Source organism: Carcharodon carcharias, chromosome 1, assembly GCF_017639515.1.
Source record: "Carcharodon carcharias isolate sCarCar2 chromosome 1, sCarCar2.pri, whole genome shotgun sequence".
In the NCBI taxonomy this organism is placed as follows: Eukaryota; Metazoa; Chordata; class Chondrichthyes; order Lamniformes; family Lamnidae; genus Carcharodon; species Carcharodon carcharias.
In genome coordinates, this window is record NC_054467.1 from 105,880,760 (window position 1) to 105,893,935 (window position 13,176).

A 13,176-nucleotide genomic window follows, 5' to 3' on the forward strand; every position below is an offset into this window, starting at 1 on the left:
TGTACTGATGTCCAAACATTTTCATTGACAGGTTCAGTGAGGTAAGCCAGCAAAGCTACCTGTTAGTATTGATGCAGCAATCATTCACATCAAGGACAAGTTTTTAATTACATCTCCACTTGGTGGTTGCATTCAAAATGCAGTGAATTGTGACTGGATACAAAAATATCTGAAGTGTTTAAAATAAAGTAAAACTAAAATATGGTTTCAGGCAATGATTTATGTGTTTTGAGGTCTGGAGGGCAATGAGTGATCCAGGTAATAGACACTTTGCAATCTGGTGAGGCGTCTTTCAAACTGTGGGTGTAGTACGAGCTCCCATTTTCCAATGAATCCATTTCATATGGTCATTTTAAGGCATGTGCTGGGCAATAAGACTTTCACAAGAGTTAGTACCACATATGTGGAACATTTTCTTTCAGTTCATCAAATCTTTGCTTTAATAGGAAGAGTTAGCAAAAACCATTGACCATTCCTTGAGTAAACACGATGATTTCATTAAAAAGCTGGGAGGCATGGTAGCCTTTAGTACTCCATGGAATTGCAATTCCAAAAGTGTGTGTGTGTGTGTGTGTGTGTGTGTGTGTGTGTGTGTGTGTGTGTGTGTGTGTGTGTGTGTGTGTGTGTGTGTGTGTGTGTTTACGTTGAACTGCATGATGAAAGAACTGTTTTTGAAACAATGTACTTACCTTCCTTTAGCTTTTGTAGGCTCTAAAAGCTTCAGACATTTGAAGTCAGGCAGAATGTGCTTTAGCAATACCTCATCGCACCAAACAATACAGAACAGTTCCAACTCATTGTAAAAAGTATACTCCCTAACGTAGCAGTGCAATTTCCTTTGGGTGTTGTACTTTCTACCCTAGTGACTTCAGTGAATTAGCAAGATTCGAAACCACATTCTGCTGTGGGGCAGAACGGAGACTGTCGAAAGTGTTTCACTTCTGACCGTTAATAGCGTTGAACATGCGTGGATCTTCTTGCGTTTGGGTAGGATTCAGACTGGGATCCAACTGATGCAAAGACATTTCTCTGTTGTATTGTGTTGAATCATTTTGTTCCAGTGTGGGTTTCAAACAAGTAATAATTTTAATGCTTTTCCTTTCAGCCTCTAGTGTCAAAAGTAATATGACCTGAAATTGATGAAAAAGAGAATCATTTGCAGCCTGAGAATAGAAACTTATAGGATAGCAGTAACCATAGAGGCAAGCTGGAAAGGTCCCTTTAGTAGTTATCAACCCTTCAAACATAAATAGGAACCTTCTAAAGCTTTTACATCCCAGGCTGCAGCTGCACAGCTACTGTTATCGTTTGCTGGGATTTCAACACTACTCTCCCTTTTCCATGCTTTCCAATGGGGGACGGGGGAGCATTGGAATGATGATGAGCGGAGAGCAGTGCTGTACCATCAAAACATAATCCCCATAGAGGCAGATAACTTCTAAAGAGATCAGCCACTGACAGAACTGAAGGACAAGATTCCATATTTTAATATTTCTACTATAACAACCAAACTAAAATCAACATAGATCAAACATTAATTAACAGGCAACTAATACATCAAATTAAAGAAAGGGTACGTTCGGATTAGCCAACTAACTCAAGTGAAATATGTCTCACGAAACCCTTTCATTGTGTGTTGTGCTTCTGGCAGATACATAGCATTACAAGAACAGTCCCAAAATCACTCTCCCACGGAGGTTCACTTCTCTCCATCGTGCCAGGTTGCAACTTCCAGTGTCCTTTGACAATCGTTGTACTCATTTTCATAGATACGATTAGCATCAACAAGGCACATCTTGGTGACTCCGTTCTTTAAATCTTCCAGATCTCTGTCTCTCCTGTTCCCTTTCTGTTGAACAGGAACTGAGCACTCATCAGCATCCTGATTGGTTGGTAACACAAAAATGGTTCACCCTGCTTTCTCACAGCAGTAGCTCCTTTGTTTCCACATCTCAAACAGCAGCTGCCCTTTTTCTGTGAGATACCATGAAAAGGTGTTCGAACTGCCACCCTGTCTCAGTGGATTGTTTGAGTTTCTCTCCTGATAGCAACTGGATCACATGGGCATGTCACTGCACTGAGGCGTTTATCTGAGATTCTCTTTTTGTTTTACTTTGAGTTAAAGATACATTTCAAAACATAACCATTTTATAAAGTTCGTGACAATATCAAGATAGGTAATGGTGACCTTTTACCTGCCTCCCGTGCTGATGAGGGGCTTTGTTGATTCTTGGCTCAAGTTGAATCAGCTGGGAAACAGAGTGGGTGGTGTGACCAGCAGGGGTAAGGGGGAATTGATGAAGATGAAGAAGAGCAGAGTAATAGCAGCATTACAGCACAAAAGGAGGCTATTTGGCCCATCAAGTACATGCCAGAAGAAGTGGAAAAGAGAATGGAATTGCCAGGGGAAAAAATTTCTCCCTACATTTAAAAAAAAAAGCAAGTTTATAATTTTTGCTACACGTATCACACAGCATGCCATCCCCATGGCTATATGGAATAAGGCATTGGTTAAGTTCAGATTTCCTTTGAATGAATGGGCAGTACAGTACAAGGCTCTGTCATAAACTATCGGACCCTGGCTGTGATGATCCAAAGAGGAGTTAGAGCAGGTTTGATTCCTGGTCTGAGTGGGCTGTTATGCATCTGGACAGAGTGAAGCATTACAGTTGGCCACAGCAGAGAGTTAATGTGGTTCCTGCTTCTGGTTGCTTTTCAGCGAATCCTACTGGAATTGTGTGCGCAGGAATGGTGGGTGCAGACAGAATCATGTTCTCTGCAGCTGGATGTGAATCTTTTAGGTGACTGCTGTCAGTGGAACTTTAGGAGGGTAGAAAAAAAGAGCGACCGAATCTGATTGGTGGGAAGGAGATCTGTCAGTTTTGTTTTGCTCTTCCAATTTATTGTGATCACAACTCCAGGTCTTTTTTTTTATATATGGTTGATATACGTAGGTGAAACGCCAAAATCCATGGTCCAGCACATCACCGTGATCACGAGTAAAAGAAAAGAGGAAATAAATCAGGAAATGATGATTTGGGTTTTAAGAGACTAAGGATTATAGGAAGAAGGAACGGCACACATTCTTGCCATTTTGCATCACCTTACTGAACATCTGTTGTAATAGAAAAGTGTATGTGTGTATTTTGTGAAAATGCCAGAAAAATGCAGCCAGTCTTTGTTGTGGCTTAGTTCTTTCAGGTGGTTGTGATCAGTGATCTTGGAACTTCATTATCCATACTAAAATTAAAATGCTGGGTTAGGAATCCAAGTTTGTACTTAATTACATTCCTGAAAATTTTCAGTTAATCCCTTGATTGACAGGAAAAAGTATTTGATCTGTTTGCTGTTTTAATGGCCTGTCTTCGTCATTGGGCATTTGAGTGAGTGGTTCTTTTTGATATCAGCTCTTTTGTTGAATTATTAGTCTGGGTGAAACCTAGGTGGTTCTTGAACCTGGCTGGATTGATGCCGCACATCTTGGCCACTCTTGTGGATACCATGAACAGCTGGTCCATTTTATCTTTTCAGGAACTCAAACGTTCATTTACCCGCAGATTCTTCCTGATTTCCAGGATTTCCCCTTGATTTTTTTCAGCAGTTTTCAGATTACGATCCTGGGATTATACCACATGAAGAGGTTCCAAGTACTTGGACAGAAGTGTCCAAAAGTTAAATGTTAACACATCATGCAGGCAAGAAAAACCTCATTTTTTAAAAAAAACATGAAATACACTTGCTGACTGCATTTGGGGTGTAAAGCTGTAAACTATTAACCGAAGGATTACAAACATGACTGAGTGTGTTTTAATGTCATAAATCAAAGATTAACTGATGTAATGTTGGATCTCCTAAGTTATTTATAGCCTTAACATTCAACCTTTGGGCCATTTTCTCAAATTTTTGGAATTTTTATTGCACATGAATGTGATCGCCTTTCTATCTTTGGGAACAAAGAAGTTAAAGATTGTTTTCACAACAGTGGTTGCATAGTAATTTGAATTGTAGCAGTGTTGTCTCTTATTCTATTAGACACATGTTTAGCCACTTACCTTTTATTGGGCTTGTTGCTAACCAGAGTATCTTTAAAATAAATGAAAAAATAAATGTTGGAAATGCACTATAGATCCTTCATCAACTGAAAAGAAGAAAGGGAGCTTAACATTTCAATAGAACCATTGTTAGAATTGTTGATGATAAATTTTGTCTAACCAAACTGTTAACATATCTTATTTTAGATGCTGAATTTGATCATTTTGGCTATTGTTGGAACAGTTCTGACAAAGGGTTCACTCCTGAAATGTAATGTCATTTTCCACTTTTCCATTGTTGATGAAATATTGAAAATATATCTCAGCTTCAAGTTTCTGTTCTAGATTTCCTGTAAAATGGCTTTTTTTCTTAAAATCGTTGCACATAAACTACACAATAACTAACTACATGAATAAATAGCTCTGGAAAATGCTGTGCAGAAATCTTTGTCGTATTAAGGAAACTTGTCAGAAATCTGTGTTTTACAAGATGCATGTTGTTCACTTAAAGTTTTACTTGTGATTGTCAGATAGGAAGCAATTTAATTGAGGAGCTTTGTATGTGTTTTGTGATTTTAGCAGGTACAATGTTCACCGCTACTTCAAATATTTCAATTACAGTCCATTGGCTTGAAGATTTTTCTCAAAAATTTCTGAATTATCCAAAAGTCTGAACTATGCAATGTGAATGGCATAAAATTGAATTATCAGATAAATTGAATTGAGCAACTTGAATTAAAAGTAAATTGTATACTTTACAAAAGCATTGGTTGGAACTTTCAGGTGACTGGCAGGTGATGATCCTCCATGTTCCTGCCCTGCTCCTTAGTGATAGAAGTCACAGGGAAGGGAGCTCTGTTGAAATAGGCTTGGTGAGTTGCAGGCCACCCTGGGAATGGTACATACTGCAGTGCAGTTGTGATGGAGATGACTGAAACTACTGGCAATCGAATGCCCTGGATGGTGTCAAGCTCCTTGAGTCTTACCACAATGGTACCCATCCAGGAAAGTGGTGGATTTTCTATTGCACTCCTGACTTCAACCTTTAGGTATTGGTTCAGTTTACAGGTGCAGGAGGTGAGCCATTCATCAGCGTACCCAACCTCTGGTAGAGATTATGTTTTGTGATAATGCAACCCAATCCACCTCCCAGAAAATAAGGAAACAAATTTCACATTAATTCAACCAACATTTTTTATATAATGGCATTCTATGTACCATTGTTCCATTTTTTTTGGCAAAATCAATTTTGAAATTTATTGGCATGTACAAAGAATTTTATTGGCTGATGAAGACCCAGTGATTTGCCACCATATAAAGTATTCTTGCACTCTTAATTTAAAAATGGCAAGTAAAATAGGGTATTTTAAGTCAAAACTTTAGTACAGATCTTGGACATGTCATCCAGGTGTTACATGCCAACTGAAAATGTAGTTTCCACAGCATTTATACATGCTGCAGTACACTTTGCTATCCTGGCACTAAAAGGGAATCTGTATTTTTTGGGGTCACAAAACTAGCAGTGCCTTTGCCAAGAGCTGAAATAGTCCTTTCTATAGCATAGCCTATTCAAGTGCATTGAGTTTATTTAATGCAGAGTTTTACAGGCCATAGCTCTGATCTTGCTATTGTATTTTCATTTTAATAAATTGAACTTGTTATTTAGATAATGTGTTATTATTCATCTAATGCTCAAGTCTAGTAGGCTACATGTTGCTTTCCATTTCTGCAAACATTCCAGAAACGCTCAACATGTCATGTAATTTTTACAATGCTATTTCGAATCATTTTGTATTAATATATGCTTTGCACTTACTCCCATTAAGAATAACATACTTGTTAAGTGTGTGACAATGGCAGAAAATCTATTTATATACTTAACAGGAATACATGCACAATTGATGGAAGACAGTTAAAAGTAGTTGGTGAGTGTTTCTGATTTTATTTTATGAATGGTAAAGTTTTTGGATATGTTCAGGTGAAATTTTAAATTTATTCTTTCATGGGATATGGACATTGCTGGCAAGATCAGCATTTATTGCCCACCCTTAATTGCCCTTGGTGGTGAGCAGCCTTCTTGAACCACTGCAGTCCATCCGCGTAGATACACCCACTGTGCTGTTAGGAGGGGAGTTCCAGGATTTTGACCCAGTGACAGTGAAGAAACAGCAATATAGTTTCAAGTCAGGATGGTGTGCGGCTTGGAGGGGAACTTGCAGGTGGCAATGTTCCCACATATCCGTTCCCTTATCCTTCTGGGTGGTAGAGATCATGGAATTGGAAAGTGCTGTCAAAGGAGCCTTGGTGAGTTGCTGTGGTGCATCTTGGAGATGGTACACGCTGGTGCTACTTTGCATCATTGTCGGAGGGAGTGAATGTTTAAGGTGGTGGATGGGGATCCAATCAAGAAGACTGCTTTGTCCTGGATGGTGTCGAGCTTCTGGAGTGTTGTTGGAGCTGCACTCACCCAAGCAAGTGGAGAGTATTCCATCACACTTCTGACTTGTGCCTTGTAGATGGTGGACAGACTTTGGAGAGTCAGGAGGTGAGTTTTTTGCTGCAGAATTCCCAGCCTTAGACCTGCCTCTTGTAGCTGCAGAATTTATTAGCTCATCTGATCCAGTTCAGTTTCTGGTCAACGATAACCCCCAGGATGATGTTAGTGGGGGATTCAGTGGTGGTAATGCCATTGAATGTCAGGGGGAGCTGGTTAGATTTTTCCTTGTCAGAGAGGGTCATTGCCTGGCACCTGTGTGGAATGAATGTTACTTGCCACTCATCTGATGATGACCACGAAACCATTGCCGATTGTCATAAAGACCCATCTGGTTCACTAATGTCCTTTAGGGAAGGAAATCTTACCTGGTCTGGCCTACATGTGACTCCAGACCCACAGCAATGCGGTTGACTCTTAAGGGCAATTAGGCATGGGCAATAAATGCTGGCCTAGCCAGCGATGCCCACATCCTATGAATGAATAAAAAAAAATACTGAGACTAGCTTTAATTCCAGATTAATTAATTGAAATTTTCCTGCTGGGATATAAGTACAATAAAATCCAGGCCAAGCTTTTGACCAAAGCAATAAGTTGACATGGAAGGAGCTCTGTGATGAGGCCACAGCCATGGAAATGGCAGAAAGAGATTTGCAGATTGCATTCTTCTTTTCCTGAGGCGGCAGGGAAAGTCCACTGGATTTCAGTGGGATCCAGGCACGGCAACCAAGTATCAGAGTCAGAGATTTAGATGCTACCATTGCCATGGTGCCATCAACCATCCAAATGCCCTCTTTACCAGTCAAAGTGCTATGCCTGTGGGAAAGTTGGTTATATGCAGACAGCATGCAGGACTAGAGGAAATAGAAATATTCCATGTCATGGTAAGGCACCAGGTTGAGATCATGATAGATCTGAAGCTAGTTCAGGAGTTCAGAAATCCTCAAGTGTGCATATGATCAATGGAAGCAGAAATTGATGCCGTCGAGCAGGAAGATCAAGAGTTGTATTTAGTCAGGGAGCAAGAAAAACAGCACAAAGGAGGTGAGAGTAATAGGGCTGATGATAAAATTCCAGCATCCACGGTAGAAATGAAAGTTGGAGATTCACAACTAGCTTTCATTGTTGATATAGCAGTATCTGTTATCTCAGAAGGAGAGTACAAGAAATCCCTAAGTCACATTCCCTTACATAAAGCTAGTATGAAGTTGACTAGTTATTCCAATAACAGTATTCCAGTGTTAGGTCAAATTACTGTTGTGTGGAATACAATGATGCATGCTGTTACTTGTAATTGGTAGTAGTCGTAGTAGGAGGGAACAAAATTTCCCTGATGGGAAGAATTGACTTAAGAGATACGGTTAAATTGGGCCAAGTTATTTACAGTTGGGATCAGTAAAAGTATGTCTGACATTGAAGAAGTGCTAAGAGAGCACAAAGTTGTCTTTGAGCGAGGAGGACCAAAATGATAAAATTAATCATCAGTACGCAGTTTACATCAGAAGAATTAAAAATATTGCTGAGTAAGAATGGAGTCAAGCACTACACTAATACCAGCATATCACTCAGCATCGAATGGTGCTGCAGAAAGAAGTGTATAGATTGTGAAGAGGTGTTTGCAGAAGTATTTGCTATGTGACAAGCTAGGCTGTAATTTCCATGTTTTTCTTTGACACAGGTTAGGCAATTTTCTGCCCTCTTACAGAATAACCACATAATCTATAACAGGTTGCTCATCTTACGAGTTAGTGTTTAAACATGCTCCTAAGATAAGGTTTAGTTTACCCAAAGCCTGACGTAAATAGCAAAGTAAGAGAAAAGCAAGACAAAATGAAAATGGGTCATGATACATGAAGCATGAGTCCAGTGCTGGTCAGAAGGTCATGGTGAAAAACCACTGAGGTGATAAGGAGAAATATGTGATGGAGTTATCAGAAAGAGATTAGGTACATTCACATATCTAGTGAAGATTGGAGAGAGACTCTGTAAGATCCAAATTCTTTCTACAATCCAAATTGAAAGTCACAAAGAAACTGCAAGTTTGCTGGCATTACGAAATCCACCAGCAGAACAAAGAGAATCAGGGTCTTTGATTAAGACAAATCAATCAATGTTGTATTTCCAACCGTTAAATGGAGTTGGTGGCCAAAGTCCAGTTTCAGGTTTGACACAGCCAGACATTGAGAGAGCAGAGTCAAGCTAATGGAAATGGAAGATGATATCCAAACAAAGAGAAAGAAGCCAGATAGGTTAATTGAAAGGATGGAGGAAGGAAGAAGCCAGATAGGTTAATTGAGAGGATGGAGGAAGGAAGAAGGAATAAGTTATTATTTTCATTACTTGTCAAATGATGTTTTTGTTAAACATATACTGCTATTAAGGGAACAAAATTTTTTTACATGTAAATTACTCTGGCAGCATCGGTTATATATGTTTTGGTTGTGATTACAGTAAAAACAAATTGCAACCCAACCTGTTAAACTTCAGGCATTGTTGATTTAGCCATATTGTATTCTGGGAAATTATGTGCATGTACCCTTTTACATTTTAATTTATGTTGCTTTATAAGTGGGAAGGGAGTGTAATATGTTGTAATAGCCAAACGTTTTGTTATGCTGACCTCTTTGCTGCTCTCTCTGGGAGTGTGTAAATAAAGTTGTTCAGTACTGGCTACCTGCAGTTGAGCATGTGTTAGTCTTACTCAAAAAATACACAGCAATTACATTATCTTTCCCTCCCTCTGCTTCCTTTATCTACAAAAAGCACTGCTTCCATGATAGAGGAGGGTTGGAGGTGTGTGGGTGGGTAGGGGGGATGGTTGGTCGGTTGAGGTGGAAGTAAGCATATATGTGACGTATAACATTGACAGTATCATTTATTGTGTGTCAGCCATGGCTCTGGTAGTACTCTCACCTCTGAGTCAGAAGGTTGTGAGTTCAAGTCCCACTCCAGGTCATAAGCACTAAAATCAAGGCTGGCCGTCCGGTGCAATACTGGAGTAGTTCAGCATTTCAGATGTGCCATCTTTCGGATGCAATCTTAAACCGAGGCCCCAACAGCTCCCTCAGGTGGATGTACATATGAACATATGAAATCGGAGCAGGAGTAGGCCACTCAGCCCCTGCAGCCTGCTCTGCCATTTAATCGGATCTACCTCTGATAACCTTTGATTTGCTTGCCTAACAAGAATCTATCTACCTCTGCCTTAAAAATACTCAGTGATCCCCGCCTCCACCGCCATCTGAGGCAGAGAGTTTCAAAAGTCTCACAGCCCTCTAAGAGAAAAAAAATCTCCTCATCTCTGTCCTATAAGGGCGACCCCTAATTTTAAGTGGGTTTGTTCCTGGATGAACTTGTCATGTGTGAAGACATGCACACACAATATAGAAATTTTACTTCACAGAATATGCATTTAACTCCTACACATTATACATGTTCCCACAAATCCCCATTAACCATATGTGTAATACAGAAGAAAACTAGCTCCTACATATTATACATGTAAAAGATCCCTTGGCACTATTTTGAAGAGGAGCAAATGAGCTATTCCTGTCCTGACTAACATCACTGAACATCACAAAAACAGATTCTCTGGCTGCCACATTTATTGCATTACAACAGAAAGTACACTTCCAAAGTATTTTGTTGGCAGTAAAGTCCTTTGAGACATCCAGTGGTTTTGAAAGATGCTATAAAAGTGCAAGTTTTTTTTTAACCCATGATACAATTCTCTTCCTCTAAACAGTGCTGATATGTGAGAGGTATCTCAAGAGTATTGCACGGAGCAGCAGGAAAGCCATTATCATCTTAAAAGTTCACATACTCTTCAGCTTCTGCCATGTATGTTGTGAAGTGAAATGTGCAAGACAATATTCGTTCGTAGCAAATTCATCTCTAGTCATTTCTACTAATGTTTGAAAAACAAATTTATGTCCTAAAGACAGAATTCCATTCACCTCAGCCAGCATTTCATTTGTAGCCACTATTGTGATGTTAATTTTCTGGCTGTGACATTTTCCCAATGTTGAGTGAACATCTGAAAGGCAAACAATGGAACAACTGCATGATGTTGGCCCAGTGTTCTGGAATCTACCCCTCGTAAACTGGTACATTCCAGAATACCAGTTGCTGGAAAGCTGCTCTTATATTCATGTTTGATTGCCATCTCTCGTGCCTCACACAGACAGTGACCATATAAAAATAAACCTGCCATATTCTTTTACACCAATGACCAGGAGTATCTATTTTTAAGGGGTCTTCCAGACTGCTAGCAGTCTTTCTGGGGCCAGTAAACTCGCTGTCCAGTGGCAGCAGAGCTCAGTGATATTGTCATGATTTAACATCAAGATATCACTGCTCCAAGCATGTGCATTAGCCAAAATGTCACAGCAAGCCCATGCGTGAACTGGCAGGCCTCTTTACAGGAAGACTGGCTGCACATCAGAAGGTGAATGTAAGTGAGCTATTTTAGCTTGCTTTTTAAAGACTGGGCTGTTGTATAAAAGTAGCTTTAACACACTTATGGAACCTTCTAGAGAAAGGGTTCCACAAGATAACGTGACTTAACCTAAATCAGTCCCTTGCATCCCTTATTGGTTTTAGATATTGGTTGCTGTTGCTGCTCAGAAAACACTATTGAGGTATATCTTGTTTGTGACTTTCTGTATCTGGCCAGGATTTTCCTCCAAAGTTGAGGAAGATCCGTAACGGACAGCAGTGTTAATGGCACGTTCCTGGCCTGCTTCTGTGGCCAAATTAAAATGATCCGGCGGCAGAAGCTATCAGTAGGAACTTTTTTGAGCTTGTTCATCACCAACCCTTGTTGCCAGAGGCAAGGAGTCAAACTACTGTTCAAGGAGAGTTTGCTAAGTATCAGGTTATTTATACTACAGCAATAACTTGAATATTGCGATCAAAGATGTCCCACTAGTACAAAGGGGACATTAATGTATTTGGGACCTGGTAAAATTAATTAGGGTAAATCTAGTTTTGATTTTTTTTTAATTGCTAATGTTGGTGGAGACTTTGAAATTTTCAGTGCTTTGAAGAATGATTAACATTTGAAATGTTGGCATTTGTTTTGAAGGAAAACTTAATGCCCGTTCAAACTGTGTGGCAGAAGAATTTTCAGACAAAAGGCATTGGGTAGGTATGTCTGTAACAAGAGACTATTAACTTAACAGCTGAATGCAGCACAATAGGAAGAGTAAGCCAGCCTTTAAAGCCAGCAGTGCCTCATAATTACAATACTTAAAAGCGATTGTTGGTCTCATCTTGGCAGAAGCTGAATGTAAAAGCAATAAAACAAGTATTATTTGAGAATGCAGCTTTGTTGTTTGTCACAAAATGGGACAGTTACACTACTGACGTCAATCTCCATTTTTCTCATCAGTCTGTAACATTCCAATTGGGGTTTTTTTAAATTGCCTTTTTGTGCTCGTCAACATAAGGGATGCCTGTGCTGGGGAATGAAACACTTTTCATTCTGATAAAAACGAAAAACTGCGAATGCTGGAAATCCAAAACAAAAACAGAATTACCTGGAAAAACTCAGCAGGTCTGGCAGCATTGGTGGAGAAGAAAAGAGTTGACGTTTCGAGTCCCCATGACCCTTCAAAAGAACTGAGTGAATATTAGGAGAGGGGTGAAATATAAGCTGGTTTAAGATGGGGGGAGGGGCGTGGGGGGAGAGAAGTGGGGGGTTGGTGTGGTTGTAGGGACAAGCAAGCAGTGATAGGAGCAGATAATCAAAAGATGTCACAGACAAAAGAACACAGAGGCAAGAAAAATCTATATAAATTATTGGAAAAAACAAAAGGAAGGGGGAAGAAATGGAAAGGGGATGGGGATGGAGGAGGGAGTTGGAGATCTAAAGTTGTTGAATTCAATATTCAGTCCGGAAGGCTGTAAAGTGCCTAGTCGGAAGATGAGGTGCTGTTCCTCCAGTTTGCGTTGGGCCTCACTTTTCAGTCTGATTATAATAGTAAGCTTAGGGAACTCCTGACATGGTCAAAGACAGATTGGAACTAGCAACTGCACTGTACTATGTGACTTTTTGTATCATTTTTCTACAATAGCTATTCTGTGGCCTTTCAGACTGTGAATGAAACCTGAAGTGACTTGATTGTTTTCATTTTGAATTAATTTTTCCTCAATTTTTCATTTTTCCTGAAGGGTACCTAAGAGCAGAAATAACCCTATCCCACTTCCAGAACGGACACTGACTAGCTAATTTGCTTCCTCTCCTCTCTGCAGACAATTGACACAGGATCAAATTTGGGATTTTACTAGCTTTAATTATCAGCTTTGGCTTTCTGACTTACATGCCACACTACTGAGCCTCAGAGAAAGCAGTGACTATATTTTGGCTAGGTGCACTAAATTTGGTCAAATGCACCTTATACACACACACAGGAAAATTTACTTCATGTGTATTTTTTATTCATGGGATGTGGGTGTCACTGGCTAGGCCAGCATTTATTGCCTAATTGCCCTTGTTAAGGGGGCATTTAAGAGTCAACCACATTGCTGTGGGTCTGGAGTCACATGTAGGCCAGCAGATTTCCTGTAGGCATTAGTGAGCAGATGGTCTTTACGACAATGGAAAATAGTCATCATTAGACTTTTAAGTCCAGATTTTTATTGAATTCA

At 39.8% G+C, this 13,176-nt stretch overlaps 1 protein-coding gene across 3 annotated transcripts in view; it reads left to right on the forward strand.

The window, feature by feature from the left end:
* The window catches only part of shroom3 (shroom family member 3), a 170,628-nt gene that overhangs the window by 56,978 nt on the left and 100,474 nt on the right, over positions 1-13,176 (forward strand). Inside the window, exon 1 of one of the 3 annotated variants that reach the window (XM_041190662.1) lies at positions 5,914-5,956. The exons of the other annotated variants lie outside the window; for them this stretch is intronic. The gene's annotated coding sequence lies outside the window, so the exon portion shown is untranslated. Of the gene's footprint in view, positions 1-5,913; positions 5,957-13,176 lie in introns of those variants that run through there. 3 annotated transcript variants of the gene reach the window in all.